At 45.9% G+C, this 19,371-nt stretch overlaps 7 pseudogenes; all 7 read right to left on the bottom strand.

The window, feature by feature from the left end:
- Positions 1-11,100: 11,100 nt before the first annotated feature.
- On the bottom strand, positions 11,101-11,219 carry LOC143936722 (5S ribosomal RNA; annotated as a pseudogene).
- A 1,628-nt stretch (positions 11,220-12,847) lies between these two features.
- On the bottom strand, positions 12,848-12,966 carry LOC143937108 (5S ribosomal RNA; annotated as a pseudogene).
- Positions 12,967-13,495: 529 nt separating this feature from the next.
- Positions 13,496-13,614, bottom strand: LOC143936904 (5S ribosomal RNA; annotated as a pseudogene).
- A 99-nt stretch (positions 13,615-13,713) lies between these two features.
- Positions 13,714-13,832, bottom strand: LOC143937446 (5S ribosomal RNA; annotated as a pseudogene).
- Positions 13,833-13,929: 97 nt separating this feature from the next.
- On the bottom strand, positions 13,930-14,048 carry LOC143937110 (5S ribosomal RNA; annotated as a pseudogene).
- A 510-nt stretch (positions 14,049-14,558) lies between these two features.
- Positions 14,559-14,677, bottom strand: LOC143936905 (5S ribosomal RNA; annotated as a pseudogene).
- Positions 14,678-14,776: 99 nt separating this feature from the next.
- Positions 14,777-14,895, bottom strand: LOC143936282 (5S ribosomal RNA; annotated as a pseudogene).
- Positions 14,896-19,371: the final 4,476 nt, after the last annotated feature.

The following is a 19,371-nucleotide window of genomic DNA, read 5'->3' on the forward strand; positions in this document are numbered from 1 at the left end:
TTTCTCAATGGTACCGGCATATCCTTTAACTTTAGACTAACGCAACTATTTCTCGCCCATTCTCAAGCTAAGCTTTCAATCTCTTACCGTTGAACAGCGATATTTTCTCCCTGCAATATTTAGCCATTTTAATGTCATATTGGCTGCCTATATTATACAACTGTCTCAAAAGCTCAACCTGTATCAGCTGTCATGACATAAGGAATTAAACGTTTCCACTGTTTACTCTATTTTCTGTATTACTTCTTTTTCTCCACCTTAACTGGCACAGTTAAAACACAGTGACAAAACATTTCTTTTAACCGCAGCAAAATGTGAAAAAAGCAGTGTAAGTCTAAATTTATTTTGCTATATTTATTATTATATTATAGAGATTACTATCTCTAAATCATTGTAAACCTAACCATAGTTATAATGTCTACAGCTTATTTTACGTTAAAGCAAAATTCACACAAAACCATCTTTTTAAAACCTTTTTACACGTTGGAATTTTCAAGCTACGTGAATTTACTCTTAAATAATGTATACCCTTCAGCTGCTTAGCTCACACTTTGCTGTATGTAGCCGCGTTAACTGTATTAATGGTTACATGAAAGTAACCCATGGGGATTGACATTTCATGTCTATCTCACACCTCTAATGCGACCTCTAATCTGTCTCTTTGCTATGTCATACTTTGCCAGTAATTATACTTTCTCATCCTTAAAGACACGTAATGATCCCGAAAAACGATAGAAATCTAGTCACTCGTTGCTGATATTTCACGATTACAGCAATCATCTCATCTAATTGCTATTCCGTCGTTCTGCCTTGGTATTACTTTGCAACGCTCTATTGAACAATGCAAAGGTAAGCTAGATATTTTGTGTATTTCCACTTAAGCTCGACCTGTATATACTGTCTCAATGTTATCCTTTCTAATTTTGCTAATTTAGATTATAGAGTTTGCTATGTCTAAATCTAGGTAACCTACTCACCTTTATTACGTATACTGCTAATTTTAGGATTATACAAAACCATCTTATTGCTTCTTTACACGCTGCACATATTAAGAGTAAAGAAATGCTACCGATGTGAACAGTTTAATTGCTCATCTCACATTTAGCTGGTATCTCTCTGCAATAGGAAACTGAATTTGTATTACAACGATCACTCCTCTAATATCAGACCACTCAGTGGCTACCGGGATAACTTTTACATTTAGAGTAATCAAAGAATTTCTCAGTCATTTTGAAGCTACTGCAACTAACGCTTTTTTCAACTGCAATACTTAATCTTTGCAATTTTAAGCTGCTTAGCTCACACTTTGCTGTATGTAGCCGTGTAACCAATGGGGATTGACATTTCATCTCTAATTCACATTCTCAATTCTAATGCAGTTTGTCTTTTTGCCATGTCATCCTCTGCCAGGTGTTATCATTTCTCATCCTTATGCTATATTTGGAGTATATTCACTACATTATTAAAAAGACACGTAATGAACCAGAATGATAAAAACCTAGACACGTCGTTGCTGTTATTTCGTGTTATGCAGCAATCATATATATTTTGTGTATTTACACTTAAACCCGACCTGTATATACTGTCTCAATATTAATCTGAGTTATTTTGCTAAATTTATTATTAGAATAAACAGATTAATATCTCTAAATCCTGGTAAACCAACAAACACAAAACCATCTTATTTCTACCTTACACGCAGCACATATTAAGATATTAACATTTAGCCGGTATCACTCTGCAATAGTAAACGAAATGTGTATATTTCACCTAATATCAGTCTTTTCAGTGCTACTGGAACAACTTTGCCATGTCATACTTTGCAAGTTATTATACTTTCTCATCCTTAAAGACACGTAAGTATACTGAAAAACGATAGAAATCTCGTCACGTCGTTGCTGATATTTCATGATTACAGCAATATTCTCATCTAATTGCTATTTCGTCATTCTGCCTTGGTATTACTTTGCAACGCTCTATTGAATAATGTAAAGGTAAGATAGATATTTTGTGTATTTCCACTTAACCTCGACCTGTATATACTGTATCAATATTATCCTTTCTAATTTTGCTAAATTAGATTATAGAGTTTTCTATGTCTAAATCCAGGTAACCTACTCACCTTTATTACGTACACTGCTTATATTAGGATTATACAAAATCATCTTAATGCTTCTTTACACGCTGCACATATTAAGAGTAATGCAATGCTACCGATGTGAACAGTTTAATTGCTCATCTCAAATTTAGCTGTTATCTCTCTGAAATAGGAAACTAAATTTGTACTACAACGATCACTCATCTAATATAGTTATTAATCTGAGTTATTTAGCTAAATTTATTATTAGAATAAACAGATTAATATCTCTAAATCCTAGTAAACCAACAAACACAAAACCATCTTATTTCTACCTTACACGCAGCACATATTAAGATATTAACATTTAGCCGGTATCACTCTGCAATAGTAAACGAAATGTGTATATTTCACCTAATATCAGTCTTCTCAGTGCTACCGGAACAACTTTAAAATTTAGAGTAATGCAACGATTTCTCAGTTTTATGAAGCTACTGCAACTAACGCTTTGGATCTCTTTCTTAATAAATTACGCTCTGCAATATTAAGCCATGTAAATTGCCATGTATATTGTCCTAATGTACAATGTGCAATGACTTAACAAAATAAACTTAGCACTCTTTTGCTCTATTTTGTATATTTGCAGTTCTCCACATTAACTGTATATATCACCTCTGAGAGCACACCACTGACCTTTTAACAGCACCAAAAAATTAAAAAAGCACTGTGTCTCTTTAAATGATTAAGAAGTAGTTGCATTAGCAAAAAATCCTGTCTTCTGTACACGCTAGCCTTTCTGCATACATTAATCTCTCGGTGTACACCGCCTTCTCTGTCTTCTGTATACATGTTCCCGTAATCTATATACACTAAGCCTCCCTCCTTTTTACAATAGTCTCGGTGTCCCAGTCTCTCTGCATACACTAGCCTCACTGAATTCCCCAGACTGTCTTCTGTATGCAAAAGCCTATCTGTAAACAATAGCTTGTCATCTGTACACACTTGTCTCTCTGTATACACTAGCCATTCTTCTGTATACACTAGGCTCAGGGGAATAACATTAGCCTATCTGTATTACCTTGACTTTTCTATTTTCTGTTTCTTTTCTAGGGTGTACGGCGAGTATACCCAAGCCAATCTTATTACCCCAGCCTCATTCCAATTATACTGTATAACCTAACTTCTTTTAATACCCCGGCCTCACTGTCAGCTTGTCTCTGTACACTAACCTCTCTGCTTTCCCTAGTATCTCTATATAAAATAGCCTCTCTGTATACACTTGTCTGTCTGCAATCACTAGCCTCTCTGTGTAAACCAGCCTCTCTCTTTGTATACTCTAGACTCCATCTCTGCATACCCAGGAAATTTTTCTGTATATTCTAGCCTATCTGTATATACTAGCCTTTCTTTTGTACACATTAGCCTCTCTGTATAAACTAGCCGGCCTTCTGTATACACTAGTCCGTCTGTATACACTAGCAAGTCTGCGTAACCCTAGCTTCCATCTCTGCATACCCAGGATGTTCTTCTGTATAATCTAGCCTATCTATATACACTAGCCTGTGTTTTGTACACTTTAACCTCTCTGTATAAACTAGCCGGTCTTCTACATACACGAGCCTCTCTGTATACCCTTGGATGTCTTTTGTATACACTAGCTTCTCTTTATACATTACCTCTCTGTATACCCAAGCCTCTCTGTATACACTAGTCCGTCTGTATACACTAGCAAGTCTGCATACACCATCCTCTCTGTGTAACCCAGCCTCTCTCTCTGTATACCCTAGCCTCCATCTCTGCATACTCAAGATGTTCTTCTCTATAATCTAGCCTATTTGTATACACTAGCCTGTCTTATGCACACATTAGACTCTCTGTATAAACTAGCCAGTCTTCTGTATACACTACTCCGTCTGTATACACTAGCAAGTATGCATACTCTAGCCTCTCTGTCTGTATACCCTTGCCTCCATCTGTGCATACCCAGGACGTTCTTCTGTATAATCTAGCCTATCTGTATACACTAGTGTATACAGACGGACTAGTATACACAGAGGACCGGCTAGTTTATACAGAGAGGCTAATGTGCACAAAAGACAGGCTAATGTATACAGATAGGCTAGATTATACAGAAGAACGTCCTGGGTATGCAGAGCGCTCAGCTTCAAGGGATGGCCAACATGAGTAATATGAGGGACACTCCTCACCCCCCCCCCCCCCACCACCTACCAGATCTGACTTTCATCCCCTTGCCCTCTCGGCCTCGGTCATCTGGTGGCAGTTTTATTAACTCCCGTGACCCCACCCATTCATAATCCTTACTGACCTTTCCTTCCGCTGCTCACAGGAACACACTGGATGACTTGTCTAATTAACCAACTTGTACAAGACACTGCTATCCTCCTGTCTGACACCGGTCCCCCTTGGAGGCTTTATCCCTCACTGTTTGGGTGGTCCCTGCCTCCCCCTGGATGCTCCACATATACCCCGACGACATTGTAGGAGGGGCACCACTTGACAGGACACAGGGCTTTCATGCTGGTGGCATCTCCCATTGGAGGAAGGGATGATGGCCCCAACCCCTTGGCAGCAGGTTCTTTCATGTACAGACCAGGGCGGCTCATCTTCCCTTCTGGAGTCTTGACCTTAGAGGGGGGAGTTGCACTTTGGGGTGTCTGAGTGATACCTAGTGCACTGTATTGGAAGGGCTTGACATTCCCGCAAATGTGTCCCCTCCCCCTGGTTGCACCCCTCGTCCCCCCCTCTGGCCCCCACCTACTCTTTGCCGACATTGCCTTCTGCAGCTTACGAGGACACTTTGGATGACTTATTTATTGAGCCTATTGGTACGAGACACTGCTTCCCTCCAGTTTGACTCTGGACCCCCCTGGAGGATTTACCCCTTACTGTTTGGGCGGTCCCAGCCTCCCTCTGGATGCTCTACACAGCCCCCGATGGCGATGCAGGAGAGACACTAATTGGCGGGCCCCAGGACTGCTGCTCGGGTGAAGTCTCACGTTGGATGGAGAGATGGTGGCCCCAGCCCCTTGCCTGCCGGATTTTCCCTGCACCGACCAGGGCTGCTCCTCTTTCATCTTGATGTGTTGACCATGGAGGGGAGAAGTTGAAATTTATGGGGTCCGGGTGGTTGCTGGTGTGAGTGCGCTAAAGGACTTGACTTTTCCGCATGTTTGTCCCCTCTACCTTGCTGATCCCCCTTCCCTCCCCCTTTTTCCCCCCTTCCCTCCCCCTTTTCCCCTGGGACGTGGACGGGGGAGAAGGGGTAAGGAGAGGAATATCTGCCAAAGGGAGAAATGCATTTGTTCGGGGCCTGCATGTACGTTTGGGGTATGGGACGGGGGGTGGTGGATCCCATTCTGTGATTCCTTTTCTGTTGTGACGGGCTCCCTCATGCATGCCTACGTTTAGGGCGAGCCGAGGAGACCCCTCGGTGCTGACAGATATATGCTCTACCACTGTTTTGATTACACTATTGTTTTTTGGTTCTATGATGTTACTGATTGTCTTTTATTTTCATACCGGTATCAGACGTGACATATACCACTGCCGGGAGTGGGGGGACTAGGATCCGGGGGCTCCCTCTCTAACCTGTCTACCCACCAACCCAAGTAGGACGGCGCTTTAAACCCAGTGTACAACTGGTAAGCGCTATAGCATAATTTTGCTGTTTTAATATACCCTTCCTGTACTGTTGAGTGTGGACAACCCTTAATTTCCCTCTCCCCCTGGGGTTGAGGTGCCCGGCCTCTTTTTCCCCTTACCTTTCCTTCCATTTGCCCTTCCTTTCTACCGCTTTGTTCCTGCCATCCATTACCTACCCAATAACTACCTTGGTTCAACTTTCTTTGCTTTTCTCTGTCGTCCCCCTCCCCGAGGAGCTAAGGCAGACTCAGTCAAGGTCACCTCTCTAAACGTTAAGGGACTGAACTCCCCTGAAAAATGGTGGATCCTCCTATGAGAACTGGAGACTTCCTGTACTGATGTGGCCTTTATACAAGAAACACATTTTAAAAATACTAGCCTCCCCTTTCTATGGTCGAGATCCTTCCCTAAGGTCTACCACTCTACTAACCCCTCCTCTAAGACCAAGGGAGTCTCCATTCTGATCTCTAGCAGGCTCCCCTGGGTTCCCCAGGATTCTCTGGTGGACCCTGGGGGCAGATATCTTTTTCTTAGGGGCCCTTTTACATTTGCCACTGTGTATGCTCCCAATGATCACCAGGACACGTTCCTCAGAACTACCCTGCACAGATTATGTGACTTTGGGGAGGACCAGTTGATATTAGGTGGGGACTTTAATGTCCCCTGTCGCCATCGATTGACACTTCTGCCTGTTGCTCCTCGCTCCTCATTTCCTCTAGAAAGCAGATTACTAAGTGTTTACTGAATGACCAATTAGTTGATGTCTGGCGTCTGCAACACTCCTGGTAAAGGGACTACTCTTTTTGCTCTTCTCCTCACAAATCATACTTGAGGATAGACTTCTTCTTGGTTCCACGTGACCAACTGCACTTGGTGAGCTCTTCCTCCATCGGCCATATTACTTGGTCTGACCACGCTCCTGTAGCCCTTACCTTCACCCTCTCTAGGAACCCCTCACCTAGGTCTCTATTCTGGCACCTTAATGAGAGCCTCCTCCAGATACCGGAAGTTTTAGCAGATGTGACCAGGGAATTGGCCCTTTATTTTCAAGAAAACTAAACGCAGGACTGCGACCCGGGGATAATTTGGGAGGCTCACAAGTCAGTACTCCGCAGGGTACTTATCAGGCACAGGGCGCGCATCAAACGAACATGGAAGGAACAGCTTGCTAATCTGTTTCGTGAACTTGCCTCTGTGGAAGCGAAACATAAACATGCCCCCTCACGGACCTTAGAGATTGAATTGGGGACACTCCGTACCCAGATTACTGACCTACTCCATTATAAAGCGAAAGCGGCACTCCAGTTTTGTCGTAAACTGACGTAGGAGTCAGGGGACAAATGCAGAAAAATCTTAGCCAGGTCAGTAAAGGAGTTGAAATCTGCCTCTTACATACCACAGTTGATAGATGAGAATGGCCAGAGGGCCTCTACCCCAACCCAAATAGCCAAAGTCTTTGAAAAATTTTACTCTGATCTCTACAACCTGCCCGATTCAGGGTCCGGACAGGACAATAAAGACAGATATGTAACCGGTTCTGGTCTACCAACCCTCTTATCGGAATCACGGGAGTACTTGGAGGACCCGATCACACTGGAAGAAGTCCAGACGGCCGTGGGACCTCCGAAGGTGGGTAAGGCTCCTGGCCCTGACGGATATACCGCACAATACTATAAGACCTTCCTCCCTATTCTCGGCCCGCGCTTGGTGAATTTATTTAATACTCTGAGCTCGAATGCGGATTTTCCTGAGGATACCCTTAGAGCCCACATCTCGTTGATACCAAAGGAGGGCAAAGACACGGGCCTATGTGGGAGCTACAGACCCATTTCCCTCCTAAATTCGGTCCTAAAACTATTCTCTAAAATCCTCGCCACGCAATTGGCACAGTACTTGCAGTCCCTTATACACATTGACCAGTTAGGTTTTATTCCCACCAGGGAAGATAGGGACAACACCATTAAGGTGCTTACCCTGGTCCACAAAGCAAAGTCATCTGGGACCCTTTGTCTTTTCGTGAGTACTGATGCCGAGAAGGCTTTTGATCGGGTCAAATGGACATTAATGTTCTCGGTCCGTCGCCATATAGGTCTGAGTGAACGGATGCTGGCATGGATAAGTAAGATATACTCACGCTCTCTTCAGCTCAAGTCAAAGCGAATGGGGTGCTCTCATCTCCCCTTAACATCGGGAATGGGACCAGACAGGGTTGCCCCCTGTCGCCCCTATTATTCGCACTGTCATTGGAACCCTTTCTCTCCACAATTCGACAAAACTCAGACATAACGGGACTCCAAATGGGTACTATTGAGTGCAAGATATCTGCCTACGCGGATGACATGCTGTTCTTGCTGACGAATCCCAGAGTTTCCTTGCCAAATCTCCTTCGGGAATTCCAGATATATGGGATACTTCTTGAAATCAGAGGCCATGGGGGTTGCAGTCCCCCCACAAACGTTACTAGACTTGCATTCCAATTTTCGATTTAAATGGACCCATACAGCCCTTAAGAACTTAGGTGCTTACATTCCACCGGACATCGCGCGTACGTTTATGTTGAACTTCCCCCCACCCCTTGTCACAAAGATCCGCAGTTTGCTTCACGGGGGGCTTTCTGGCCTCCATTCCTGGTTCAGGAGATGCAATCTCATTAAAATGAACATACTCCCTAAATTTACCTATCTTTTCCAAGCTCTCCCAATCCAGATTCCAGTCCCGTTTTTTAAGCAAGCTCAATCCCTGCTCACTCAATTTAACTGGGCCCACAAAAATCCCCGACTTAAGCGGTCACAGTTGACATTGTCTAAACAACAGGGAGGGTTGGTTCTCCCTGACTTGCGACGCTACTACCTGGCCTCCCATCTGGGGCGTGTATTGGACTGGAATCAAAACAAACTTTCTAAGCTCTGGGTGCAACTAGAACAATCTCACTCCCGAATTCCGCTAAGAAGCGCCATGTGGTGCTATAAGGATTTACCCACAGAATTGATGTCACATCCCACCATAGGGGGTTCGTTGAAAGTCAGTCACCTGATCGCTACCCAAAACACACTCACGTCTTTGACTTCCCCCCTATTCCCTATACGTGGCCATCCAAACTTTGAACCGGGGACCCACTTAGAAATTCCAACCTAGACCATGCGTCTAAATTCGTCATTGATGGAAAATGGCCTTCTTTCTCAACCCTAACAGATCCGACAGGGCTTTTCCAACTGCCTTTTTGGAGAGCGGCGCAATGACATAATTTTCTCCATTCCATTCCCAATCCTCAAGCTTTCACCCGACCTCAGACGGAGTTTGAGAGTCTATGCCGGAGCGAAGGCCCTTTGGCCCACATTCTCTCTTAAGCAGATCACCCACACTTAGCCTGTCTGTCCAACTGGGAAAAAGACCTTAATTGCTCGTTTTCCCCAGCACAGAGACAACGCATTATCATTTTGGCTCTCAAAACCTCACTGTGCATGAAGATACAGGAGACAAATTTAAACTTCTCACCAGGTGGTATTTGACACCATCAAAGCTGCATAAATGTTTCCCCTCTTCCTCGAACATATGCTGGAGGTGTGGAGAAGATGAGGGCACATTGCTCCACATTTTTTGGTCCTGCCCCAGCTTGGTGGACTTCTGGACAGAGATCCAATGCATAACACAAAAATTCACAGACTTCTCCATCCCAGAAGAGGCTGCATTCTTTCTCTTGCACCATTCACAGATTCCCATTAAGAAATACAAAAAAACAATTTTACGGCATGTGATAAATGCGGCGAAATCTTGCATCCCTCTCTATTGGAAAAAATGTTCCCCCCCTTTCATTACTCACTGGCTTAGGAAAATAGAGGACATTAAAAAAATGGAGGACTTGATCCTCACATCACAAGGTAAACAAGAATTTTTTAAACAAACCTGGGACATCTGGAATACCTTTATATTCTCGCTGGAAGGATGTCGCCTGCTATCGCCTTAATGCTCTGAGCTTTCCTTGACTGGCCCCTTGGGCAGTGGCTGCCCTCGTGTCTCGTCCCCTCTTCTCCTTGCCTGATCTTTCACACCTTCTCTTTTCTGCCTTCTTCCCCTATCTCTCACCCCCTCTCTCTTTTGGAAAAAGTGGAAAATTGGGAATGACGGCCCCACACCCCCCTCTGGATGGATTATGCCGGAGGGACCTGGGGTTTGTGTGACCCTGGAAGCGAATATACCTGTATCAAGTATTGTTCAGCTGCTTTTTGCTCTGTATTTCTCTGTTGCATTATGTACTCGGGGGACCGTCTTCCCCTGTTTGGAGAAAAAATGATATTTGAAAAAAAAAGAAGCCTACGACACCTGGTATTCCCAGGCGGTCTCCCATCCAGGTACTAACAAGGCCCGACTCTTCTTAACCTCCAACATCAAACGAGATCGGGTGTTTTCAGGGTGATGTGCCCTGAGGCAATCTCTTCAGGCACTTTCAACCCTCTTGACAAACGCCAAGATGGTCACCTTGGGAAACAAGCAAAAAAGTCAATGCCAACAACTTAAAAAAAAAGCCTATGGCATTGAGAAATCCCAGGCGGTCTCCCATCCAGGTACTAACCAGGTCCCAGCCCTGCTTAGCCTCTGAGATCAAATGAGATTGGGCTCTTTAAGGGTGATGCGGCCATAGTAGATTTTTTCAGGCACACTCAAACCTCTTGACAAACGCCAAGATGGTCACCTTGGGAAACTAACAAAAAAAACAAGTCAACGCCAACAACATAAGAAGAAGTCTACAGCACCTAGTATTCCCAGGCGGTCTCCCATCCAGGTATTAACAAGGCACGACCCTTTCTAGCCTCTGAGATCAGAGGAGATTGGGCGCTTTCAGGGTGATGTGCCCATAGGCAATCTCTTTGGGCACTCTCATCCCTCTTGAAAAATGCCAAAATAGTCACCCTGGGAAACAAGGGAAAAAAAACAGGTCAACGCCAACAACATAAAAATAAGAATACGGCACCTGGTATTCCAAGGCCGTCTCCCATTCAAGTACTAACTAGGCCCAACCCTTCTTAGCCTCCGAGATCAGAAGAGATAGGGTGCTTTCAGGGTGATGCGGCTGTAAACGATCTCTTTAGGCACTCTCAACTCTCTTGACAAATGCCAAGATGATCAGTTTGGGAAACAAGCGAAAAATACAGGTCAACACCAACAACATAAAAAGAAGCCTGCGGCATCTGGAAAACCCAGGCAGTCTGCCATCCAGGTAAAAACCAGGCCCAACCCTGCTTAGCTTCTGAGACCAGACGAGATTGGGCGCTTTCAGGGTGTTGTGCCCGTAGACAATTTCTTTGGCAATTTCTTTGGGAAACAAGGGAAAAAAACAGGTCAATGCCGACAACATAATTAGAAGCCTACGGCACCTGGTATTCCCAGGCTGTCTCTCATCCAGGTACTAACCAGGCCCATCGCTGATTAGCCTCTGAGATCAGACAAGATCGGGCACTTTCAGGGTGATTTGGCCGTAGGCACTCTCTTTGGGCTCTCTGAAGCCTCTTGACAAAGACCAAGATGGTCACCTTGGGAAACAAGCTAAAAAACACAGGTCAAAGCCAACAACATAAAAAGAAGCCTACGGCATCCGGTATTCCTCAGAACTACCCTGCACAGATTATGTGACTTTCGGGAGGGCTAGATGATATTAGGTGGGGACTTTAATGTCCCCTTTTGCCATCGGTTGACACTTCTGCCTCTTGCTCCTTGCTCCTCATTTCCTCTAGAAAGCGGATTACTAAGTGTTTAGTGAATGACCAATTAGTTGATGTCTGGCGCCTGCAACACTCCGGGGAAAGGGACTACTCCTTTTGCTCTTCTCCTCACAAATCATACTTGAGGATAGACTTCTTGATTCCACATGACCAACTGTACTTGGTGAGCTCTTCCTCCATCGGCCATATTACTTGGTCCGACCACGCTCCTTTAGCCCTTACCTACACCCTCTCTAGGAACCCCTAACCTAGGTCTCTATTCTGGCACCTTAATGAGAGCCTCCTCCAGATACCGGAAGTTTTAGCAGCTGTGACCAGGGAATTGGACCTTTATTTTCAAGAAAACTAAACGCAGGACTGCGACCCGGGGATAATTTGGGAGGCTCACAAGTCAGTACTCCGCAGGGTACTTATCAGGCACGGGGCGCGCATCAAACAAACACGGAAGGAACAGCTTGCTAATCTGTTTCGTGAACTTGCCTCTGTGGAAGCGAAACATAACCATGCCCCCTCACGGACCTTAGAGATTGAATTGGGGACACTCCGTACCCAGATTACTGACCTACTCCATTATAAAGCGAAAGCGGCACTCCAGTTTTGTCATAAACTGACGTAGGAGTCAGGGGACAAATGCGGAAAAATCTTAGCCAGGTCGGTAAAGGGGTTGAAAACTGCCTCTTACATAACACAGTTGATAGATGAGAATGGCCAGAGGGCCTCTAACCCAACCCAAATAGCCAAAGTCTTTGAAAAATTTTACTCAACAACATAAAAAGAAGCCTACGGCATCTGGCAATCCCAGGCGGTCTCCCATCCAGGTACTAAACTGGTCCCAACCCTGCTTAGCCTCTGAGATCAGATGACATTGGGCTCTTTCAGGGTGATGTGGCCGTAGGAGATTTCTTCAGGCACTCTCAACCCTCTTGACTAACGCCAAGATGGTCACCTTAGGAAACAATTAAAAAGTAATCAGATCTTGCAGATCCCAGGCCGCGCTACAGAGGCTAAAGTGAGACTAGACGTAAATGGGAGGGCACACAGACAGCGTCGCCAGCCCTATAAATCGCAGCCCCAAAGGGGATGCAACCAGTAACAGAATTATTTATATGCAAGGTCCGGCGCCACTGTTACTTGGCTACAATGGAGTGTGTACACAAAATGTGGGTACATCCACACAAATGGCCTCCAAAGAAGTGCAATAGTTACCAAAATAGGTGTCAAGCCGGTCCCAACCCTGCTTAGCCTCTGAGATCAAATGAGATTGGGCTCTTTCAGGGTGATGCGACCATAGTAGATTTTTTCAGGCACTCTCAAACCTCTTGACAAACGCCAAGATGATCACCTTGGGAAACAAACAATAAAACAAGTCAACGCCAACAACATAAGAAGAAGCCTACAGCACCTATTATTCCCAGGTGGTCTCCAATCCAGGTACTAGCAAGGCCCAACCCTGTTTAGCCTCTGAGATCAGAGGAGATCGGGCGCTTTCAGGGTTATGTGCCCATAGGCAATCTCTTTGGGCACTTTCAACCCTCTTGACAAATGCCAAGATAGTCACCTTGAGATACAAGCAAAAAAAAACAGGTCAATGTCAACAACATAAAAAGAAGCCTATGACACCTGGTATTCCCAGGCGGTCTCCCATCCAGGTACTAACAAGGCCCGACTCTTCTTAGCCTCCAACATCAAACGAGATCGGGTGTTTTCAGGGTGATGTGCCCTGAGGCAATCTCTTCAGGCACTTTCAACCCTCTTGACAAACTCCAAGATGGTCACCTTGGAATACAAGCAAAAAAGCCAATGCCAACAACTTAAAAAAAAAAACTATGGCATCGTGAAATCCCAGGTGGTCTCCCATCCAGGTACTAACCAGGTCCCAGCCCTGCTTAGCCTCTGAGTTTAAATGAGATTGGGCTCTTTCAGGGTGATGCGGCCATAGTAGATTTTTTCAGGCACTCTCAAACCTCTTGACAAACGCCAAGATGGTCACCTTGGGAAACAAACAATAAAACAAGTCAACGCCAACAATATAAGAAGAAGTCTACAGCACCTAGTATTCCCAGGTGGTCTCCCATCCAGGTATAAACAAGGCCCAACCCTATTTAGTCTCTGAGATCAGACGAGATCTGGTGCTTTCAGGGTTATGTGGCCATAGGCGAGCTCTTCAGGCACTCTCAACCCTCTTGACAAACACGAAGATGGTCACCTTAGGAAACAAACAAAAAAAAACAAGTCAACGCCAACAACATAAGAAGAAGCCTACAGCACCTAGTATTCCCAGGTGGTCTCCCATCCAGGTATTTACAAGGCCCGACCCTGTTTAGTCTCTGAGATCAGACGAGATCTGGTGCTTTCAGGGTCATATGGCCATAGGCGAGCTCTTCAGGCACTCTCAACCCTCTTGACAAACGCCAAGATGATCACCTTGGGAAACAAACAATAAAACAAGTCAACGCCAACAACATAAGAAGAAGCCTACAGCACCTATTATTCCCAGGTGGTCTCCAATCCAGGTACTAGCAAGGCCCAACCCTGTTTAGCCTCTGAGATCAGAGGAGATCGGGCGCTTTCAGGGTTATGTGCCCATAGGCAATCTCTTTGGGCACTTTCAACCCTCTTGACAAATGCCAAGATAGTCACCTTGAGATACAAGCAAAAAAAAACAGGTCAATGTCAACAACATAAAAAGAAGCCTATGACACCTGGTATTCCCAGGCGGTCTCCCATCCAGGTACTAACAAGGCCCGACTCTTCTTAGCCTCCAACATCAAACGAGATCGGGTGTTTTCAGGGTGATGTGCCCTGAGGCAATCTCTTCAGGCACTTTCAACCCTCTTGACAAACTCCAAGATGGTCACCTTGGGATACAAGCAAAAAAGCCAATGCCAACAACTTAAAAAAAACTATGGCATCGTGAAATCCCAGGTGGTCTCCCATCCAGGTACTAACCAGGTCCCAGCCCTGCTTAGCCTCTGAGATCTTTCAGGGTGATGCAGCCATAGTAGATTTTTTCAGGCACTCTCAAACCTCTTGACAAACGCCAAGATGGTCACCTTGGGAAACAAACAATAAAACAAGTCAACGCCAAAAACATAAGAAGAAGTCTACAGCACCTAGTATTCCCAGGTGGTCTCCCATCCAGGTATAAACAAGGCCCAACCCTATTTAGTCTCTGAGATCAGACGAGATCTGGTGCTTTCAGGGTTATGTGGCCATAGGCGAGCTCTTCAGGCACTCTCAACCCACTTGACAAACACGAAGATGGTCACCTTAGGAAACAAACAAAAAAAAACAAGTCAACGCCAACAACATAAGAAGAAGTCTACAGCACCTAGTATTCCCAGGTGGTCTCCCATCCAGGTATTTACAAGGCCCGACCCTGTTTAGTCTCTGAGATCAGACGAGATCTGGTGCTTTCAGGGTCATATGGCCATAGGCGAGCTCTTCAGGCACTCTCAACCCTCTTGACAAACACCAAGATGGTCACCTTGGTAAACAAAAAAAAAAAAAACAAGTCAACGCCAACAACATAAAAAGAAGCCAACAGCACCTATTATTCCCAGGTGGTCTCCAATCCAGGTGCTAGCAAGGCCCAACCCTGTTTAGCCTCTGAGATCAGAGGAGATCGGGCGCTTTCAGGGTTATGTGCCCATAGGCAATCTCTTTGGGCACTTTCTTTTTTTAAATCAAATAAGTTTTTATTGCAAAACACATATGGTACAAACCAAACATAGGAGTAAAGTACAGTCGTACAGCAGCATTGGTTTTTACATCCAAAGGTATACAGGAAACACAAAGTACAAATAGGCTCGGTTTGTAGACCGCTGAGACATGGAAAATGTCAATGAAACTAAAAAAAAAAGTAAGAAAAAGGAACCAAGAGTAAAAACAAAAGTAACATTCTCTCAGAGACCACACCGCACCAGGAGACAACCACATAAGTACCATGATTATGCACTGCGGCCCGCATCCCTCCACCCAGTCCTACTGGTGTCTCCCTACACCCCCTACAAATACCGGGTGAGGGAGAGACATAGAATTAGCCCCTTACCGGGATCACGAGTATTTATGTACCTCCATGCACAGGTCCTTGGACCTTCAGTCAACCCTGTAAAAGTCTGTCCTGTATAAGTTGGTGGGGGGCTAGTCCCGGAACCTCGAGCCATCCCCCCCACATGGCATTAAATTTGTGCGGTGCATTTCTGTGTTGGTATGTTATCTTTTCCCTGATCAGCATCTGGTTCACCTGTTCCGTCCATTGCGGCCTGGTGGGAACCCTGTGTGTTATCCACAATCGCGCTATTAATTTCCTGGCTACGTATAGCAACCTAATAATGGCCGTATGAACCGAGGGCGTCAACGATTCTTCATCCAGGGCTCCCAACAGGCAGACCAACGGACACCGCGGAATATCAACAGAGAACACAGAAGATATAGTGTCAAGGATTCCATCCCAATACCGTTTGAGTTTCGGGCACCTCCAGAACATATGCATGAGATCCCCATGGTCCCGCATACATTTAGGGCAAAGGGGAGACCCCCTAACACCCCAACTGTGCAGTTTAACTGGTGTCCTATAAGTCCTATGTAGTAAGTATAGATGGGAGAGCCTATGGGAGGCCGATACCGACACCAACGGAGCGGAGGACAAACAAAGGTTCCAGGTCTCCGCGTCCAAGGGCCCCAGGTCCGCCTCCCACTTCTGCCGACATGGAAGACGTGCCGGGTCCTGCACTGCGTCAAGAAGCATAGCATACCCCCTAGAAATCATACCTTTACGTTCAGTCTGCATGAATATCCCTTGTACCACAGGATGGTCCGTTAGGGAAAACTGCACACTTCGTGCCTGTGTCTGTAGCGCATGACGTAACTGTAAGTATTTAAAAAAATCCCTACATGGGATGTCAAACTCAGCCTGTATTTCCATGAAGGACTTCAGTACCCGTCCACTATACAGCTGCGAGAGGTACTGGAGGCCGCTCCTACTCCAGTTACCAAATCCCTTGAGCTTAAAAAGCTCACCATAATTAGCATTCCGCCAAATAGGGGTGAGGGCAAGGAAGCCACGTATTCGTAATAGTTGTTTAACCTGGGACCATAGGGTATTCAGCAGTATAATAGTCGGGGAACTCCTGTCCATATGAGGGAAGCCTGCTTCCAACCTGGACAATGCTATGTCCGGGGCGACAGTGTCATCCAGTATCCTACGTATCGGGTCCAGGGGATCATCTGACCCCCACCCACCCAGGTGCTGGAGCTGTGAAGCCAAAAAATACAGCCTAGCATGTGGTAGTGCCAACCCCCCTTCGTCCTTATTATATTGCAGGGTAAGTAAACTAAGCCTGGCCGTCTTTCTACACCATATTAATTCCCTAAACTGAGAGTCAATTTTATCGAAACAACGTTTCGGGATCCAGGTCGGGGAGTTATGACAAACGTAGAGCAACTGCGGGGCCCATACCATTTTAATGAGGTTCACCCTTCCCACTACCGATAGCGGCAGTTTGCACCAGATCTTACACTTATCCCTGAACTTAAGTAACAATGGCAGAAGATTCAGATTGGCATAGTCCGTCACCTCGGGGGATATCTGTACCCCCAGGTATTTAAAGGACGCAACCGTCTGGATCATGTTTGCACAAGGGGGTAGAGGTGCCGTTAGAGGGGACAAGGGGAGTAGTACAGACTTGTCCCAGTTAATCTTAAAACCGGATAATGTACCAAATAGGGTAATCAAGTTCATAGTGGCTGTGAGGGAACCCTGTGTGTCCCCCAGGTATATAAGCGTGTCATCCGCGTATAGTGATACCACATCCGTTCCAGTGGGCCTGCAGAATCCAACAATGTCCGGAGCCGATCTCATTCTGGCTGCTAGTGGTTCAAGCTCCATGGCAAAGAGCAGGGGCGACAAAGGGCACCCCTGTCTCGTGCCTCTATACAGCACGAATGGGTCGGAAAGCTCCGCATTAGCTCTAATCCTAGCTGTCGGCTTGGCATATAATAGTTGGACCCAGCTAATAAATGTACTGCCCAGCCCCATCTGCTCCATCACTTTCCACAGATAAGGCCACTCAACACTATCGAAGGCCTTAGCCGCGTCCAGCGAGAGGACGGCCTGATTACCAGGGTTATCCACAGGGACCTGTAGGTTTAGGAATAAACGGCGAATATTTAGGGCAGTTGAACGCGAGGGAATAAATCCTGATTGATCCCTATGGATCAGTTTGTGTATTACCAGGGACAATCTCGTCGCCAAGACCCGAGCCAATTGTTTAACGTCTGTCGTGAGCAAGGAGATGGGCCTATATGCGTCCGGTGATGTCGCTACCTTACCCGGTTTTAGAAGTACAATTATGATTGCTTCGTTCATAGAAGCGGGCAGGACCCCTGTCTCTAGGGCGTTGTTGAACACTTTCAAAAGGGTGGGCAAAAGAACACCGGCATAACGCTTGTATACCTCGGATGGGAAGCCATCTGCCCCCGGAGCTTTGTTACTATGGGAGTGTTCCAGTGCAGAAGCCAATTCATCCTCCGTTATGGGGGCGTTCAACAGCCCCCCATCCGACGCAGACAGGCATGGGATATCACAACCATTCAAAAAGTCCACAATCTCCCCGTCACCGGGCTGCACCTTGGAGGAGTACAAGTCTGCATAAAAGGACCGAAATATCTGTAAGATCCCAGGGGTGTCCAAGTGGGTCACCCCCTGCGAATCGCACAGTGAGTGAACCATAGGAGCGGAACCCTGAGCCCTCGCCTGCAGAGCCAGCATATGGCCTGTCGATTCCCCCTCCTCAAAGTGCGTTTGTTGTAGGAAAAATCGTTTATTTTCTGCCAGTTGTAAAGTCACCTGTCTAGACATAGATTGCGCCCCCAACCAAGACCTCTTAGTGTCCTCCGAAGGGTTGTCAACATAGGCCTGCTCTGACTCTCTAAGTGCTCTACCAACCTCCATTTCCCAAGCTTTAGTATTCAGTTTTATACTATTTATAGCAGTGATAAATTGCCCCCTAAGGAAGGCCTTAGCTGCATCCCAGACTACGTCTATAGAGGCCGAGCCTAAATTGTCCTGCAGGAAAAGTTTAAGGGCACTTGCTATGGGGTCAGGCTGCGGGAAAAGTGCAAGCCAAAAGGGGTTAAGCTTCCAACTCCTAGGTGCGAGGTCAGTAGATAGGGACATCTCAATCCACAAAGAGGAGTGGTCGGATACATGTCTAACCCCATATCCAGAGTCACTAATTAGGGGAAGAAGGGCGGAGTTCCCCAGTCCCAAGTCTATTCTGGACAAGCTCCCAAACGCCGGAGAGCAACAGGAGTACAAACGGGTGTGGGGGTGGGCTCTCCGCCAGACATCTACCAGCCCAAGTTCAGCTAATAGAGCTGCAAAGAGAGTATCGCCATTAGGGCGGGAGGGGACCACAGGAGGAGTTGGAATCTTATCCCACAGGCCGTTAACATAGTTATTAAAATCACCCATCGCCAGCAGGGGTATGCCAGGGAACTGTGCCATGAACCCAGCTAGGCGCCTAAGAACCTCCGCCGAGTACGGCGGCGGGATATAAACGTTAGCGATAATGCAATGTACAGTAGCAATCTTACACAACAAGAAGATGTACCTCCCCCCCGGGTCAATAACCTGTTGGGAGCAAGAGAAATGGGTATGTTGTCTAATTAGGATACTCACTCCCCTTGCATAAGCAGAGTATGTAGAATGGAATTGCTGGGTATACAGTCTAGACCCAAGGCTATGAGTACCAGCAGGAGCAAAATGTGTCTCCTGCAGACACACAATACCAGCCTTCATATCCTTAAGGTGCCGCAACACCGCCAGCCTCTTCACCGGATTGCCCAGCCCCCTGACATTCCAAGAAAGAAATCTAACCTTAGCCATCAGGAATACAAAATATAAATGTA

Source organism: Lithobates pipiens, unplaced genomic scaffold (genome assembly GCF_037356315.1).
Source record: "Lithobates pipiens isolate NorthernLeopardFrog02 unplaced genomic scaffold, aLitPip1_a1.2 Scaffold_28, whole genome shotgun sequence".
Classification (NCBI taxonomy): domain Eukaryota; kingdom Metazoa; phylum Chordata; class Amphibia; order Anura; family Ranidae; genus Lithobates; species Lithobates pipiens.